At 49.3% G+C, this 19,298-nt stretch overlaps 1 pseudogene; it reads right to left on the bottom strand.

Moving 5' to 3' along the window:
- Positions 1-15,508, bottom strand: part of LOC140220203 (uncharacterized) — a 43,271-nt pseudogene extending 27,763 nt beyond the window's left edge.
- Positions 15,509-19,298: the final 3,790 nt, after the last annotated feature.

Genomic DNA, 19,298 nt, shown 5'->3' with positions numbered 1-19,298 from the left:
CCACTCCCTCGGGAGTTGTACGGTAACTGAATTACCTGTCGAATAAATGTGTTATCAACCTCCTGGGACTGATATTTGCATCACATTTAGTCTCTACTTATGTGGGGACGCTTCACCGGTGAGTAACCCCGGACTAAAAAGGGGAACTTTTGGTCCCGAAGGTTAGTCCCGGTTGGATATTCGAGAGATATGACTCTCTCCAACCTGAACTAATGCTTATTTTTCCACCAGTGATGCGTTTATTTGTAAAGCAATCACCAATCATGGAACTTTTGGGTTCATTGCTACATGCATTTTCTTCCGATACTGGATGATACAACGCTGATCAGCTGGACATACGTTTCCATTAGTCCATGTTATGATATATTGATACGCACCATGCCGGCAACTTTTCAAGCCTTGATCGTCAAACAGTGTACTGATGATGTCCTGTGTGGCTGTGTAGGAATCATGTTTGAGTCAGATATGTGCAAGAAGTCATGCATGCGGGGTTTTTTTATCGTGTGACCTTCCTAAAATATTATGTTGCAAAAATGAAATAATGCCTTGACATTTGGGGGCTGTGCTTTATTTTTTTAAACTCGGTATAGATACAGATGCTCACATAATGCCAGTCTTAGTGCACAGTTACTAAGACTGAGAACTAGATAACTGTGCCAGCGGAGTGTTATGGGAATGAAACTTCTTTCACATCTGATGAAACTCTCCTCATAAATGACCTTACAAAGTAAGCAAAATTGCTGATGTGACATAAAATTTAATACATATAATCTCTTCATGAAACTCCATTAAGGGCACAACACCACCACATGTTTGGAGGCATATACATATGCACATACGGACCGATAGATATTGAGATCGATAAAACCACTACCAGGATTAACGTACGGAAACTTACAAGTCTAGCGCAGAAACATCATGCATGGCAGCTCCCACAGAGCCACCTATTCCATTAGAACTTGTTTCCTAAAGGATGATTTGCAAAATATTTTTAAATACATACAACGAAAAGGCACCGACCTTTTGTGAAGATCTCGAGCTCTCTACTGTGAGTTGACAAATATTATATAGCCTAGGTAAAGATCGATGTTGACATCCTTGTAATGTCTTTGCTCTTCACAACTTTTGTTGCACTGGTGGAAATATGAGCATTAGTCCTAGTTGGTAAGCCTCGTATTTCTTAAAAACCAACCCGGACTAATCATTCAAGATTAAAGGTCCTCCTCGTTGATCCTAGGTCATTCACCCGGGACTAAAAACCTTCTTTAGTCCCGGTTGGTATTATCGGTTCCAAAAAGATAAAAAAAAACTGACCCCCATCCCTGCTCGCACCACCGCCCCCCAGCTCCGCCTCGACCACCGTACCACCCCCTTGAGCTCCAACTCCACCACAAAGACAATTAAAATAATTAACACTTCACAAATTGAAGTAAGAAACATATATGCTTATCTCACATGACCATCACACAAGTGAGAACACACAACCAATCAATTCGCACAAGATCTGATTCACAACACATGAGTTCGATTTGATTCACAACACATGGAGGATTCACTAGCACAATCGCAAATGAGTCATTCACAAACAAATCACAAACTACAGAATCACTCACAAACGAAACACTCAACGGCTTCTCGTATCCAAAAGTTCCCTCGCACGCCATCTTGCCTACACGCACTCCGGCGGCGGCTGGCGACCAGGGGTAGGCCGGGGAGGCCTGCGCGCCGATGGCCAGCGGCCAGGGGGCGAGCCGGGGAGGCCCCGCGCGCCGGCAGCTAGGGGGGGCCGGCCGAGGAGGCCCCGCACCGGCGGCAGACAGTGGAGGGAGGAGAGAGGAGGAAAGGGAGGAGAGGAAGCGGTGGTGGGAGAGAGAGAGGTCGGTGGTGGGTTGGGAAAGAGGATAAGATAGTGGGGAGAGATATGAGGCTGTCGGTGGGTATGATAAATTAAAGGATGGTGCGGAGTGAGTCCATCGGGGGAATAAAAAAAAGAGAGGATAGAGTTCTGGTTGTTGGTTTCAACTGGGACTAAAGATTATCCTTTAGTTCCAGGTGGAACCATCAACCGAGACTAAATAAGTGGCCTTTAGTCCTGATTGGTGCCCCACCAGATTCCCTCGTTGTTCCTAGCCATTACAACCAGGACTAAAGGGGCTCTTTAGTCCCGATTGATATTACGGACCGGGACTAGATAGCCCCGTCGGAAGTTAGTCCCGGGTCCAAAACCGACCGAGACTTTTGTAACTGGATGGAAGGTCGTTTCTCTAGCCGTGTTGGTTGGGACATGGGCATGAAGCAGGAGTGCTTGAGCTTAACTGATCCAGGTCACATCTGAACAATCAAAATGCTAATTTTTGGGACCAATTTAGCCTGTCTTTGTTTCTTGCTTTCGCACTAAGCTTATTCGTTATCCAGGCAGCCTAATTTCCTCGATTCTTTCCTGCACATCTGTTCGAAGAATTACTCTTTTCTTTAGGATTAGCGCAGTATTTAACTCCTGCCAAAAGTATCGCTCACATAATCACAATCCCAGCCCACCAGTGCACTTTGCCTCCTTTGCAACATAAATTGATGGAGGACGTCAAGGCTGGCTGCTCCGGGATTTCGTGGAAAAGGGAAAGCTTTGCAGGCTCGGCCCATTTGGGGTGCTAGTCTCTTATGCCCAACAATAGCCCAAACCACAACGCTGTCTATAGGGTTGCTTTCGTGCTTAGGCTGAAACTGTTTTACTCAGAGAATCATTTCGTCGTGGCCTCTTGGCTGATCAATATAAATTCAGCAGCCTTATAGCTCCTAAAGCCCATTAAAAGCCCATGGAGAGAAACGACGCGGCGCTTCCTTTCCTTGTCCCGTGATGCGACGCGGTGCTGCAAATGGCACCACAATCACTGGTAGAGAATTGGCCTTTAGTCCCGATTGATAGGGTGCATATCTCCCGAAAATCCATTCAGGATAAATCAATCGGGATAAAAGGGGGGTCTTTAGTCCCGGGTCTTTCAACCGGGAGTAAAGGTCACCCTTTAGTCCCGGTTGGTGTCACCAACCGGAACTAAAGAGCCTGCCACACTAGGCGCGGGACAGGTCCTTTACTCCCGGTTGGTAAAAGCAACCGGGAGTAAAGGGTGCCCCTTTAGTCCCGGTTGGGTTTCCCAACCGGGAGTAGAGGGTTACCCTTTAGTTCCGGTTGGATTTCCCAACCGGGACTAAATGGTGCCCTGCATGGCACCATGCGTGGCGCCTGAAATTTTTAGTACCGCGGCCCTTTTGTTAACCTTTAAATCAACTAGTATTTAAACGAATGAAATTTGTAATTATACAATTAATATATATATATATACACACAATTCATATACACAATTCAACTAGTACAAATCGATCATAATTAGCGCGTATTATATATACAAATAAATCAAACTATATATCTACAATTTTCCCGTCGAGGTGTTGCTGCTCGGAGCGTCTAATTGTCGTCCATCGTAATAAAATTCTCCTTTTGGATTTACCACCTTGTCCATTAGGAATCCAATGAGACCCTCACATATTGCCTCTACTCTTTCTTCCTTCAAGAGTCCTTATTGAATATTTAACATCTATAATTTGTGAATGTTACACGAACAATTAAATATAAGGAGCTAGAAAATAATTAACTAGTAATAGTTTTATTTTACGTACTTTAAAGTTGTGCGGCATCATCTTTAGTCCCTTGGGTCCCATAAAACTGTGCATGTGCTCATAGATGTAGTAGCCACATAGATTGTTCCCGGGTTCCTGTCTTAAGCACTTCAGTGCGGAAAAAAATAAGTTATGAAATATTCGTGTTATACAATGTAATAAATGTGCAGACTTCATACGTATCGGGAAGTCTGTGTTCCATGTAAGTTTTTCTTTGAATGGACCTTTGTGTGTCCTTATAAATTGTTTCCATGCGCTGTGGATTAGAATAATGAATGATATAGTGTAACATGGATAAAATTTAGGAAACAAACTTTTGCATAGAGATAAAGGTCCAAAATTATTACAAGCCTAGCATATCTTGCATGTCTTAGTACTCCACCGGATCATTCCTCAACGAATCGAAGACAGTGATGTGGCTTCTTTCAGGCTCAATTATAATAAGGATCCAGTGGAAGCTGCGTACGTAAAATGTCCATGCATATTAGAGCTAACTAACATGTAGAGATAAGGAAAAAGACAACGAAAGTAGACGGTATACACACACTTACTTAAATGTCCATGCATATTAGAGCTAACTAACATGTTTGTTTGTCTAGGGAATTGTATACTTCCACCAAGGTTTTTTCCGGCGATATTTGTATCTGTTTTTTGTTAACTACAGATGGATCCATGAAGCCTATATGTAGGTACGCCTCTCGTCGGCACGTCTGAATTAGCATCCTACATAAAATGGAAGACGAAGTTAGTACGGTGACGCACGCCAAAATTTACATGTAGAGATAAACGGACACTTATAGAACCCAAGCGCTGATCAGAGGGATGTCGAGGGCATCATGATGGTACACTTCGTATATATCCTTGAAGTCTAGCCACAACACTTTCTCGCCTTCGCCGTAAAAATCTATCGGTTTTACCTTCAGGCCGAACATCTCCCTCGAGTCGGCAAATGCCATCATGTACCATTGATGGAATGCGTACATCTTAGTTGATAGCTTCCGTACCAACGAAGGCCTTACAAGAGGTTTGCCTAGCTCATAAGGCCATCTCGGCTCAGGGGGCGGTGTAGTTGGCGTCTCAACTTGCTCTAAGCATTCATCAAGTCCCAGACCTGTTTCTTGCATGAATTTCAATACTTCTGCTTGTTAATCCAAGGGCATTGCTGCTACCCTTTGAGCGTATTTTTTTGATAAATGCCTGAGGTCGGGGATAGCACCACTAGAAGATGACTTTCCTTTCCTTTTGTCCTTTTCATCAGCCTTTACTAAAGCCCGTTCATAGTTTGATAAGAGTGGTATCCTGTTCTTGGCTCCTTCCATCCTGATAAAAAAGTTTAAATCTCTTCGATTTACTGGCGGTGGCTCCATCTCCCTTGCTTTTTTTTCTTCGGCTTGTTTCTTGAACCACTCGCTAGTCTCTCGTTGGATTTCTGCCCACTATTCCGCATGAGTCATTGCTTCCCAGCGTTCCTTACGAGTCACTTCAGGCTCCTTTGTTTTCTTCTTTCTCTGTCTTTGCTTGGGAGGCGGTGCTCGTGACTTCTTTAGCGGTGCTGCAGGTTCCTTCATGGGGGCTGCTCTTGGTGTCGATGACGGTGATCGGGGAGGGGTGTTGTTATTGTCGTCGTCGCTGTCGGGACTACTCCCCAGACCCACGAGTAGGCCTTGGACGGCCAACTATAGGACGTACTCGGACGTGATCAGAACAAGGATGGGCGTATCCTACTCGGACTAGTATGTTTATGGAAAACTACTCGGGTCGGTACCGAGTAGAACTCTGTAATAGTACCCGACTAGGACTCAGACTTGTAACCCTGCCCTCCCGGGTATATAAGGCCGGGCAGGGACCCCCCTCAAAACAGATCCCTCAGGACCAGAACATACATCAATACAAACCAACACACAGGACGTAGGGTATTACGCGATCTAGCGGCCCGAACCTGTCTAAATCGTGTTCCTTGCGTCACCATTGATTCCTTGATTCTCGACGACCCTTACCGCATAAAAGACCACCTAGGGAACCCCCTAGGTGGGTTGCCGGTCTAAAACACCGACAGCTGGCGCGCCAGGTAGGGGAACTCGTCGAGTTTCTCAGCGCGAACTCAATGGCGAAAGTCATCATCGGGCCCGTCCTCTTCATCGAAGCTGGCGCCACCTTCGTTTTCGGATCTTGGCTCTGCGTCGCCGAAGGCTCGGGATCATTCCGGCACCAGATCGTCGACACTCAGGAGAAGAAACTAGAAAACCTGACTAGAAAAAATCAAGATTTCAAAGTCAACAAGTTCGAGTTCGGCCACGCGTCGGATTCAACTTCGCCTCGGACTGCCCCAGTGTCTCGCTTCAGGGTCAGGCACTCCTGACCCCAGGACTCGAGGTCGGGCGAGGCGGAGTCTCGCTCAGGGGTCAGGCACTCCCGACCCCAGGCCTCGGGGTCGGGTGAGGCGGAGCTACCTTCCCAAAGGGTCAGGCTCTCCCGACCCCAGGACTTGGGGTCGGGCGAGGCGGCGCTCCACTCAGGGTCGGGCGAGGCAGAGCTACTCCCTCACAGGGTCGGGCTCGGCCGACCCCTGGACTCAGGGTCAGACTCGCTTTGGATTCGGCGACCCCAGTCAGCATCCAAATCAGTTTTGACTTCAAAGCGGTTCCCGCACGGACTTCGCAACATGACAAAAGTTTATCAAGATTCTCTTGCTCAAACCCGAGTCGAACTCGGGTACGATGAGGACGTTGACTCCGACTCACCCTACTCTCCAGAAATACCATTATGCGGTCCAGCTCAAGGGTTGGTAATAACTTCGACGCCACAAGGCAGATTCGTCCATTGGCCAGGATTGCGACCATCTTTTCTCGACCGTGACTACGACTCGCGCCTCATCGCCCATATAGACAACTTGCCATATCAAGAAGGCGTTCCACTTACATCTAACCACGAAGGAAGCTACACAGAGATTGCTACATCAAGTTCCGGAAGCTACTACCCGGATAGGGAGATACTTGTTATTACTCCAGTTAACAACCCGGGAACTAGCCAGAATAGAACCCCCGGGCGACTAGCACAAGTCAACAACATCTCTGACAATGAGTCTACAGCCGACAATGAAACTCCTGAACAGCGCAAGCAACGAAGGGCGCGCAATACTACTCGAGCTGAGCGTCGACAGTCAATGGCTACAAATATCTCTATTACAAATCTTGAACGGGCTTTCAACGCAGTGCAGGCTCAGGAGCACAATACTCCACTCGCGGCTATTGCTTCCATCAACATTTTGACGACATTGATGCCTCAAGATAATGATAACGCAGCCACAGCTCAACTCGTGCAGCGTGGCAATGGACTAATTGCACAACTCGCAGAGGAAGCTTACAAGCTGCTTGACAACGAATCACCAATCCCGTCCGTTCCTCGCATTACAGATGGAAGCAGGAGGGCTGCAGATAAAAATGCCGCCCCACGAAATGATGAGGCAGTCAACCAGCCTCGGCAACACAGCCAAGGCCCAAGCAAGCATAAAACTCCTACACAACAGAAGGATGTAGGTGAAGCCAGCTGCACCAACTCAGTTAAAAGTGTTCGCCCTACTCGGAAAAACCGCGAGATGTCCAACATCAGCGATCTACGAGAAATCCTTAACAGTCGGTGTAAACGGGAAGTCGACAGCTACAACCACTTTCCCACTTTCACAAACCGGGTAATGAAAACAAAATTACCCGAAAAGTTCAAACTGACCGGCATTACCAAGTACGATGGCAAGCAAGATCCAATTCAATGGCTACGCTGTTACTCGCTAGCCGTCCAAGCAGCCGGAGGCAACAATGACACCAAAGTCATTCATTTTCCCATATGCATGGAACCCGCACCACTGACCTGGCTCGAGTCACTTAAACCCAAGTCCATCGACTCCTGGGCAGACTTGACAAAGGCTTTTACCAACAATTTCGCTGGCTCCATGGCTAGACCAGGCAACAAGATTGACCTACAACAAATTAAGCAGAGAGAGGGAGAAACTCTGCGCGACTATCTACGACGGTTCTTCAAAAAGAAGGCTACCATAGTAGACATCTCCGAAGCAAACGTCATCGAGTGTTTCCAAAATGGACTCTACGATCGACGCACATACCAAGACTTCGGTTGCCGACAGCCAGCCGATGTCAAAGAACTCAAGATCATGGTGCAACAGTGGGCCGATGAAAAAGACAAAGAACGTGAGCGATTCGGTTTCCACCGTAACCGCGGACGTGACAACACCCACAACAATGACACAGATAAAACTCGTCATAACGATGCTCGGAATTCCTATCCGGGTAATCATAATCGCAAAAGGAAGCCCGACAACATTGTTGCTGCCATGAGCAGCTCCGGGAAAAAGGGACAGCGCAGAAACGACGACGGACCAACCTTCACGGAGCTACTCAAAAAGCAGTGCCCATGGCACCCGACCAGCAAGCACTCCGCATTGGACTGTTACAGCATGCACCGCGTCACGCAAGACTTGCCAGCACCACCAACTCCTGAAGAGTACGCCAAAAACAGAGACAAGGGTAAAAACAAAGCCCGCAACAACGAAGATGAAGACGGCGATTTCCAACCAGCCTCGAAAACCGTCAACGTCATTTTTGGTGGCATCCCTAGCACAGCATCCAAGCGAGCCAACAAACTCGTACTCAGGGAGATCATGGCCATCGAGCCAATGGACCCCACACCGCTAAAATGGTCGGAAGTTCCAATTTCTTTCAGCAGAAAGGATCAATGGACAAAATTTTTAGAACCCGGTCGTTTCCCACTAGTCTTGGATCCAGTGGTGGCAGGTTCAAAGTTAACCAAAGTACTCATCGATGGCGGGAGCGGTCTCAACGTTATCTTCACCAAAACATTAAGGAAAATGTGCCTCGACGTCACGGACATGCTTACTCCAACGGATTCGCCTTTCTACGGCATTGTGCTTGGAAACGCGGCCATACCATTGGGGCAAGTTGTCCTCCCAGTCACCTTCGGAACTAAAGAACATTACCGCACCGAGTACATCAGATTCGAGGTCGCCGACTTCGAGACTTCTTATCACGCCAAACTCGGACGGCCGGCACTAGCCAAGTTTATGGCCATACCACATTATGTCTACCTAGTACTCAAGATGCCAGGTCCCAAAGGTGAACTTACGCTACGAGGGGACCTCCGGAGATCCTACGAGTGCGACACCGAAGCCGTAGAAATTGCTGCGACTACTCAATCTCCTAGTCCCATGCAACAAGTCTTCACAGCTTCAAAGTAACTCCATCCAACTGAACTCGAGATCCCGGAAAACAAGTCGAGCTCCACAAAGGTGAAACCCGCCAGTGAGCAAGACTTCAAATCGATCGACCTCCAGACCGGAGATCCTTCCAAGACAGCCCTGATCGGAACAGGGCTGGATCCTAAATAGGAACTCGCGCTCGTCAGTTTCCTTCGGGCTAACCACGATATCTTCGCTTGGAAGCCGGCCGACATGCCAGGTGTGCCCAAGGAACTGATGGAGCATTCCCTCAATGTCGACCCTAAAGCTACTCCAAAACGGCAGCGACTACGCCGTTTCGCTCAAGATAGACGTGACGCCATCAAAAAAGAGTTAGCCAAGCTACTCGCAGCAGGGTTCATCAAGGAAGTTTTCCATCCTGACTGGCTCGCCAATCCTATACTTGTTCGCAAGAAAAAACAACGAATGGAGAATGTGTGTCGACTACACCAACCTCAACAAACATTGCCCAAAAGATCCTTTTGGGTTACCCAGGATCGATCAAGTGGTCGACTCCAACGCTGGGTGCGCCTTGATCTGCTTCCTCGTTTGCTACTCCGGCTATCATCAGATAAGCCTCAAAGAGGAAGATCAAGCCAAAACAGCATTCATCACGCCCTTTGGAGCTTTCTGCTACAAAACAATGTCCTTCGGACTCAAGAATGCAAGAGCAACTTACCAAAGGGCTATACAGATGTGCTTCGAGAAGCAGCTTCATCGCAATGTCGAAGCTTATGTCGACGACGTCATCGTCAAAACAAGACAACGGGAGGAACTCATCGCCGACTTGGAGGAAACTTTCTCCAGTCTCCGCGCTTTCCGATGGAAACTAAATCCTACTAAGTGTGTCTTTGGAGTACCTTCCGGTAAACTACTCGGGTTCATCATTAGCCATCGTGGCATTGAGGCCAACCCAGAAAGATATCTGCCATCACAAACATGCAGGCACCAGCTAGCATTAAGGATGTGCAGAAACTCACAGGCTGCATGGCCGCTCTCAACCGGTTCATCTCAAGACTGGGAGAACGGGGACTACCCTTCTTCAAGCTTCTCAAACACCAGGACAAGTTCAAGTGGACGAAAGAGGCAGATCAGGCTTTTACACAACTCAAAGACTTTCTGTCAAAGCCTCCTGTACTCACCGCTCCCTCGCCGAATGAGGACTTGCTCCTATACATCTCTGCTACTACTCATGTCGTCAGCACGGCAATAGTAGTTGAACGGTCTGAACCGGGCCACGCCTACAAGGTCCAACGACCTGTCTACTTCGTCAGCGAAGTACTCTCGGACTCCAAAACTCGGTATCCACCGATACAAAAGCTATTATATGCTATCCTGCTCACCTCCCGGAAGCTACGCCATTACTTCCAAGAGCACAGCATCACAGTCATCTCCGACTTCCCGCTTGGTGAAATTCTCCATAACAGAGATGCCATGGGTAGAATCTCCAAATGGGCAGTCGAACTCGGAGCTCTTACTTTGAGCTTCAAGCCAAGGACAGCCATCAAGTCTCAGGCTTTGGTCGACTTCATAGCCGAGTGGACCGAAAATCAGGTTCCAACTCCAGTCGAGCGACCAGAGTATTGGGTAATGTACTTCGACGGATCCCTCAAACTTGAAGGGGCCGGCGTTGGTGTCTTACTCATCTCCCCCAAGGGAGACCAACTCAAGTACGTACTGCAGATATTCTAGGAAGGATCCAATAATGAAGCCGAGTACGAAGCATTGTTACACGGCCTTCGCCTCGCAATCTCCCTCGGCATCAAACGACTACTGGTGTACGGCGACTCTCTAGTCATCATAAACCAAGTCAATGACGAGTAGGACCGCAACAAGGACAACATGGACGCTTACTGCAAAGAAGTCCATAAACTGGAAAGCAAATTCTCCGGCTTGGAGTTCCATCACATCGTCCGCGACAACAACGTTGCCACCGACGTCTTATCCAAAATGGGCTCAACTCGTGCAGAAGTTCCAGCAGGAATTTTCGTACACGAGCTACGAAAGCCATCCATACCCGAGCAGGTCACACCACTAGTAGTCCCGACTACTGACGCCTCCCGAGAGATCATGATGATAGAAGTCGACTGGAGGACACCCTTCATTGACTACATCAAAGATCACCAGCTACCATCCGACAAGAATAAATCTGAGCAAATCTCCCGACGAGTAAAGAATTATGTTCTAGTCGGGGACAAACTCTACAGGAAAGGTGCATCATCTAGAGTACTCATGAAGTGCGTCACCAGAGAAGATGGTCAAGAAATCATAGAAGAAATTCACAAAGGAATTTGCGGCAACCACGCCTCTTCGAGGACACTAGTCGGCAAGGCCTTCAGAGCAGGGTTCTACTGGCCAATGGCTCTGGCCGACGCCAAGCGACTAGTCCAGAAGTGCAAAGGTTGTCAATTCTTCACCAAACAGCAACATGTGCTGGCTTACAAGCTAGTCACAATACCTCCAACATGGCCATTTGCCTGCTGGGGGCTCGACATGGTTGGCCCGTTACCAACTGCGCCAGGAGGATTCAACAGAATACTCATGGCAATCGACAAGTTCACCAAGTGGATCAAGGTCAAACCAGTCACTTGCCCAAAGGCAAACTGAGTCCTCGACTTCTTGGATGACATCGTCCATCGATATGGTTTTTCCAACAGGATTATCACCGATCTTGGGTCAAACTTCAACAATCATGACTTCTGGGAGTATTGCGAGAACAGCGGCATCGATGTCCGCTATGTCTCGGTTGCTCATCCGCGAGCTAACGGTCAAGTCGAGCGTGCTAATGGCATGATACTCGATGCTCTGAAGAAACGACTACATGATGTCAGCAATACCAAAGGCGGCCGATGGCTCAAAGAGTTACCCAATGCCTTGTGGGGCCTACATACCCAACCATGCAAGACTACGGGACTATCACCTTATTTTCTAGTATATGATTCCGAAGCCATACTACCTGCTGACATCATGTGGCAATCACCACCCGTTGAACAATACGACGAAGAGCTTGCCATAGAAACACGGCGAATGGATATCGACAGTTTGGAAGAAGCAAGATGCGCAGCACTGGTGCAATCTGCCAGATACCTTGACGGTTTAAGGCGTTACCACGATCGCAATGTCAAGGAAAGGTCTTTTAACTCGGGTGATATGGTCCTTAAGCGTATTCAAGACACATCAGGATTGTACAAACTCAATTCACCATGGGAAGGCCCTTACATCGTGTCAAAGGTTACAGGACCCGGATCTTACAGACTCCAAGAGCTCTCAGGAGAACACGTTCCAAACTCTTGGAATATAGAACACCTTTGTCGCTATTACCCGTAGCAGCACTCGAGTACTCACTTCCAGGCAACTACTCGGGATGACTACTCGGCTATCGGCTTCAAGGGGTGTTCGCTTCAGCGTGCTATCAATACAACTCTTCTTTATTGAAATAAGAGTACATCAAATTACATACGAGTACAAGGACTCAGCTCAACAAAGACTACAAGCAACTGCATACTGGCGGGCTGCATTTAAGTCTCAGGCTTTTACTATATCACAAGGCCACTCAGGTCTGCCGACCGCAGGAAGGGCCTACACGCAAGGAAGCTGTGCAAAACGCAGCCATCCTACCCAAGGCACGTCCAGGTACTACATTACCGCCATCATCAGGATAGCGGCAACGTCAAAACTGGGAAGACGCGCCTAGAGGGACCCAAGGCTGCTCTTTTGCTAGCCTTGCGAAGCCTATCTACTCTACGGCCGCACCTCCACCATCTTTCAGAACGGGATGAAGGCCGCGGCACTCACCACCCATCACTCGTTGCGAGTTCCAGCGCGTACTCCGCTGGATCAGTAGCTACGAGATGAGGCAGGCAACGAACCCTCCTACGAGGATTCTTCTAGCATCGCGGCTATCCCTACGAGCGCAAGAGCCTATGGAGGCAAGGTGGCCTTAATCTACGAGGAATCTTCTAGCATCGTTGCGCTCTTTGTTGGCTCTCTACACTCAAACAGAAGCAACCGTAGGCAATCCATTGCTACTCAAGAGCTTGAGTTGGCTCGCCCACCAGATGGCTCTATTTATAGCCGAAAGCTCCACCTACCACCGGCCCAAGAGTTACTGTGTACCCGTGATCAATGAGTCTGACGACTCCTGACTCCACCCATGTGACCGCACTCATGCTGCAACAGACAAAGGAGCACAGTACACCCATGCCTCCACAAACGGACAAAAGAGCACAGTACACCCGTACGGCAACAAAGGACAGCTGAGTACAGTACACCCGCATTCCTTAGAAGACGAGTATTCAAACAGCATTACGACTACTCGATACTTGGGACTACTACAAGTTTAGCCTACACGACGGGGGCTCCGACTACTACGATCCTGGGACCTAAGGTTGGGCGAGGCGGAGTTCCACCCGCGCGGGGTCAGACGCCTCCGACCCCAGGACTCGGGGTCGGACGAGGCGGAGTTCCACCCGCGAAGGGTCGGGCACCTCCAACCCCAGGACCCAAGGTCGGGCGAGGTGGAGCTCCACCCTTGAAAGATCGGGCACAGCAGAGTTGCAACATTTCGAAGATTCAACAACATTTTTCGAAAGACAACACACTCCAAAATCCTAAATCTTGATATTCAAAAGTATCAACATACTTGGGACAAGAACAAGAGTACACACAAAAGCTCAAAGTTCTTCTAAGGAGACGAACTCCGACATCTTGGCTGCAATGGGCTCCGCCTCCTCAAGGTACTGCGCATAGGCCTCCTCTGTGCAGTTACGAGCCACGCCATCACCAGCTGCTGCCAAGTCTGCCCTTGGGTAGTAGGACTTCACAACTGCAAGCACCTGCTTACAAACAGTCTTGCAAAGTCCTGCTACTTTACTCGGGGCAGCTCTTAGTCGCTCTACTAGCGATTGCGGCCCTTCGCCTTCCACGGGGGCGATGGCGTTCACCAAATCCTCGGCCGCTCCAGACAGTTCTTGGAGTTCGCCACGAAGTCGTCCCAAGGTCTAGGCATGATCTCTACACGCCACCATGGCCATGGCAAGCATCACGCCGTTCTGCATCTTTCGGTCCCGCTGGTGCTCGCATGCAGCTTCTGCTTCAGCGAGCGCGGCTCGAAGATGATCGGCTTCATTTGCCACTCGGTCATGAGCGTTCCTCCAATAAATGACCTGGTTCCTTGCAGACGCCTCCTGTTTCCTGAGCTCTACAAAGCAAAAAGTACTCAGGCCACAACCAACTACAGTTGGACACACCCAAAGTAGTCGCAATGCTTACCTTGATACTTCTTGTTCAAGGATTTATAGTGGCTCTCGAGTTTCTCCTGCAGAACAGCGTGATCCGCGTGTTCCACGGCAAAGGATTTCACCCCAACATCATGAACCCGAAGCACTTCTCTCAGTCGGGCGCACTCCTGCTCCAGCTGGTGGTTTCTTTCCTGAAAAGGCCCGAGTACGTTGTGGTAAGTTTTACGCCTCACGACTACTCGGGTCCTGCAGTAACATCAGCAATATCTACCTGGACGCCCCGGAACACATCCATGGCCCTCTGGAGCTCCGAGTCAGAAGGCAGGCTAAGTACTGGCCTTTGGGTACTCTCCACAAGAGGAACTGTACCCAGAGCAGCACCTACAACATTCACCATATCAGCTACCAACCACGACTACAATAACTAAATATAGGCATTTACCTGGAGCAGTCGCTCGCTTGGATTTCCCAACTCCAGCCACCACTCCACCAGAAGGTGAGGACAGGCCGGCACTTCCCGAGCCTGATGCAGCAGCAGGTTCCTCTACTGAGCGAATCACGTCTTGAAGCATCGACATCGTAGCTCCAAGACGACCCGGGTCAACCTCGGGAACTTCTTCAACAATCATGTCCTCAAAAGGAACAGATGTTGTGGCCACAGGGTCCGGTACTACCCCTATTTCTACAGGGATAGTTTCCTCTGCATCCCTGCACCGCCAAAGTGTTACTACATGATTTCCAGACAATGCAACATCGTTCAAAAGAACACAAGAGCTCACCGGGTTGAACGTGGCGGCAGACGCACACGTTTCTTCTCGGCAATAGGCGGCCGAGTACTCGGAGCCGCGGGAACAACCGCCAGCGCCGTTTTCTCACCAAGACCTACAGAACCAAAGTCAAGACTACAGTACTACTCAAATGACTACATTTGACAAGGACAGCGCTTACCGCTGGCAGTTACATTTGATAGCAAGGTACCAGTAGCAAGTACTGGTGACACCTCCTTTGCCACTCTAGCAGGCAGCTCCAGAACCGCCTGATCAGCAGTGGGCGGCATGGCAGCTGATGGAGTTGGCACGGTTAACTCGGGGGCTACCACAGCTGTTGACGGCACTTTCTCCGGCACCGTGCCAACAGCATCCTCACCAACCTCGGGGTCGGACGCGGCGATCTCTTTAGAGACAGTCTCATCTACAGCCTTCATGAACCAAGACATGATTCACCACACCAATAAAGCATCTCAAGTTCGTCAGTAACATACAAGTTATCGAGTACATACCTTGTTACCCCGAGACTTCTCAGTGGTTGCAACAGACTTGGCTGCAGCCATCTTGCGGACTACTCTGCGCCTCTTGATGGGAGGAGAAGGTTCATCCTCTGATTCCTCGACGGCGGCTTCTGACTCTTCTTCCGACTGTGCCACATAGCCGTCAAGTACTCGGGACTTCTAAACAACAAAACGGTGTCAACAACAAGAATCACAAGTCAAAAGAAAACAAGTCAGGATGGAAATACTTACCACCTCTGGCTCGTACCACGATTCGTACTGGCGAAGGGCCGCAGGGATTACTGGTACTCCCTGATAGTTCCTAAAAAATTTCGCCAGCAGCGCCTCCACATCATCGTCAGATATGTCCTCCTCAGACATACGCGAAGGATCTTTCAGACCCTTGTACTCACTTCCTGGGTGAGCGCGTTTTTGAAGTGGCTGGACCCTTCTTTTCAGAAAGCTGGCTGCCACGTTGATCCCAGTCAGACCGAGTGCTTTCAACTCGGTGATCTGCTGCATGTGAAGATCAAGCTCCGGGGTATCCTCAGGCTCGCTTATCCAATTTTCCGCATGCTTGGGCGCGTGACCAGTCACCACAGGCAGGCGAGGATCATGGTTCCCGATGTAGAACCATCTTTTCTTCCAATCCCCATGGGAGTCAGTCAGATTGTACTCAATATATGCACTCGAGTTCCTAAGTTGGAACCCGGCACCTCCAAAGACCTCCGTCCGCTGGGCACTCGGCTGAGGCTTGCAACGGAACAATTTCCTGAATAGCTCGAGACTTGGAGGTACTCCCAGGAAAACTTCACACAGATGTACAAATATAGCCATGTGCAGTACTCCATTGGGATTCAAGTGGACGAGCTGAAGACAGTAGTACTCGAGAATACCTCTGAAGAAGTCAGAGGTAGGCACGGCCAGTCCCCTTTCCACGAAGTGAGCAAGCATCACCGTCTTCGCCGGGTGTTCCTCGAACTGCCACGCATTGGGAAATGCGGGGCGCCACTGCACGATTTCCTTCGGCTGAAGGAGCTTGGCATCGACTAGCGCTTGGACTCCCTTTTCCTTCATCACTAAGTGTTGCCAGGTTGCCCCAGGCGGTGGTGGAGCTGTCTGGTTTGTCGGCCCCACTTTCGGTGCCGGCAGCACCAACTCCTTCCCCTTCTTGGATCTGATCTTGCCCAACGCCGGAGCCTTGCCTTGGATTTTCTCGGGTTTCTTGCCCATCTTCTTGGAATGCATCCGATGGACTCAACCTCACGTTAAGAAGGAAGCTTCCACTCAGATCTAAGCGGCAATGGCGGAGGCGGCAGCACTGGCGATGACAAAACAGCGAGCGAAGGCGTAGAGGAGGAGGAAAAACAGATCTAATGCCCGTACGGCATCACGACAACCAAAAAGGGGGTTTTCCAGATTTATCTCCGCCAGCTCCGGATTCGATGCGTCAATTGCGCAACGGACAGATTCAATTGCGTATTAATCGCAATAAACACCCAATGGCTACTACAGTCAACAGATTGATGACCACTTCAATGACAGAAATCGCCTAAGTGCTCAGGGGCTGTGGGTACCGTACCCGTTGGTCAGTTTTTTCTTTTTCAAGATCTCCGAGGGTAAAATGGGCAAAAGCTGGTTTGACCCTAAGCCTGAGTCTTCGACTCAACCTAAGGCTCGGGGGCTACTCCATATGGAGTACGATTGACATCGCACTACCATATAAAAACTACTTGGGGCGGAGATAACTCGAAGCTGCAGAAAGAGTACCTTCCAGCCACGCGACAGTACTCGGGCACTACCTTTCGCAAAACTACTCGGGTAGTGCCTGCAGCGCCCAAGACTATGGCGCACGACTACAAAGTACTCGGGGGCTTGTCGGGACTACTCCCCGGACCCAGAGTAGGCCTTGGACGGCCCACTATGGGATGTACTCGGACGTGATCAGAACAAGGATGGGCGTATCCTACTCGGACTAGTATGTTTATGGAAAACTACTCAGGTCGGTACCGAGTAGAACTCTGTAATAGTACCCGACTAGGACTCAGACTTGTAACCCTGCCCTCCCGGGTATATAAGGCCAGGCAGGGACCCTCCTCAAAACAGATCCCCCAGGACCAGAACATACATCAATACAAACCAACACACAGGACGTAGGGTATTATGCGATCTAGTGGCCCGAACCTGTCTAAATCGTGTTCCTTGCATCACCATTTGTTCCTTGATTCTCGACGACTCTTACCGCATAAAAGACCACCTAGGGAACCCCCTAGGCGGGTTGCCGGTCTAAAACACCGACAGTCGCTCCCACCACCAGGATGTGGTGGAGATGGAGACCTTGATATAGCAGGAAGCGATGGTCCTGGAGCAGGTTGTGCAGGAGATGACGGTCTCGAGCTATGAGGAGAAAGTCACTGCTGGGGATCTACGGGGAGCGGTCTTGAGCTTTGAGGAGATGGCTCCGTGCCGGGAATAATGATGTAGCGTTTTCGCCATAAATTGATCCCATGAAGCGCACCTGCCAGTGTCTTTCCCCGTCACCTCCCGGGAAGTCGAGCTCTAGGCCTTCATATTGGCTATCAACAATTTGCTCTACGCGGACGCTGGCGTAGCCAGGTGGAATCTCCATGCCATGACTGCTCTGCCCCGCCAGGGTTGCTAACGCACTCCCGTACGCTACCTGTACATATAGCAGAAGTAAACAAGTTATTAAACTCCGATCACGAGGCATGGATCAATTGACAAGATTGCATAAATATTATGTATAAGTATACCTTAATAGTGAGGTTGCCAACTGGTGCATGCAGCTCACATGTGGTGCGTTGCGTGATGGCATCCACAGGGAACCGTTGCTCCTCCACGGGTAACCTGAGCGTCTGCACATCGGGGACCCCTGTAGAAGCACAACTGCTTAAAAGGCGTTGAGAAGGGCTGGCGTAGTTTGGATTCGGCAATGCTCCAGATTGGGCCAACTCCACAACTGCGTGGGCCACTTGATGATTGATTTCCTCCAACATTCTTTCTTCTTGTGCCTGCACTTTGGATTCTAGCATCTGCCGCCAGCTCTCCTCGATCTGTTCCTTTCTTCGCTTGCGGCTTCTGTCCGATACGTTGTCGCCTCGGAAAGAAAACTTCCACGGAATGACCCCGAACCCTCGGCAACATCCTGGGTGCTCGGGATTACTGAGGGCCAATGTGAGCTCATCATTCTCTCGGTCCACCTTCAACCTTCCAGCCTTAAAATCTTCGATGTTCTTCATAAGACGTTCGTCCTTCTCACGTATTGTGTCATTGAAAATCAACGTCCCATCCTCTTGGCTCAGGGAGCCTCCATGAGTGTAATACCAATTTTTTGATCGTTCGGGCCATTCAATAGTTGCAGGTATGATTCCTCGTTTGATCAGATCTTGTTCCATCTTCCTCCATTTGGGAATTGCTGAGCCATAACCATCTCGCCCTAGATGATGATGGTAGCCCTTCTGACCAGCATTTGTAGTGTTGGTCAGGATCTTTTTCACACCGTCTTCACTCCTCTTATATTTAACAAATGCCTCCCAGTGGTCCCTCAACTTTGGCCACGCGTTGAAGTCTGGAGTTCGGCCCTTCTTAATGTAGTTGGCATCCAGCATCTTCTTGAATGTCTGGAATTGTGTAGCCATCTTCTTCAGCGTCCACGCTTTCACATCCTTTTCAATATATCCTTCGGGGAATGTGAAATGTCTCTTGATGTCTTCCCACAGCATATTCTTTTCTATCTCTGGGAGGACGTACGGATTAGTGCTTCTGCCCTTCCATTCTCTGATGCTGATAGGCACGTTGTCCCGGACGATTGCCTCGATCTGACTCACGTACT

Source organism: Setaria viridis, chromosome 8 (genome assembly GCF_005286985.2).
Source record: "Setaria viridis chromosome 8, Setaria_viridis_v4.0, whole genome shotgun sequence".
Classification (NCBI taxonomy): Eukaryota; Viridiplantae; Streptophyta; class Magnoliopsida; order Poales; family Poaceae; genus Setaria; species Setaria viridis.
Note: the sequence above shows the minus strand (reverse complement) of the source record. Positions and strands in the feature narration are given on the sequence as shown.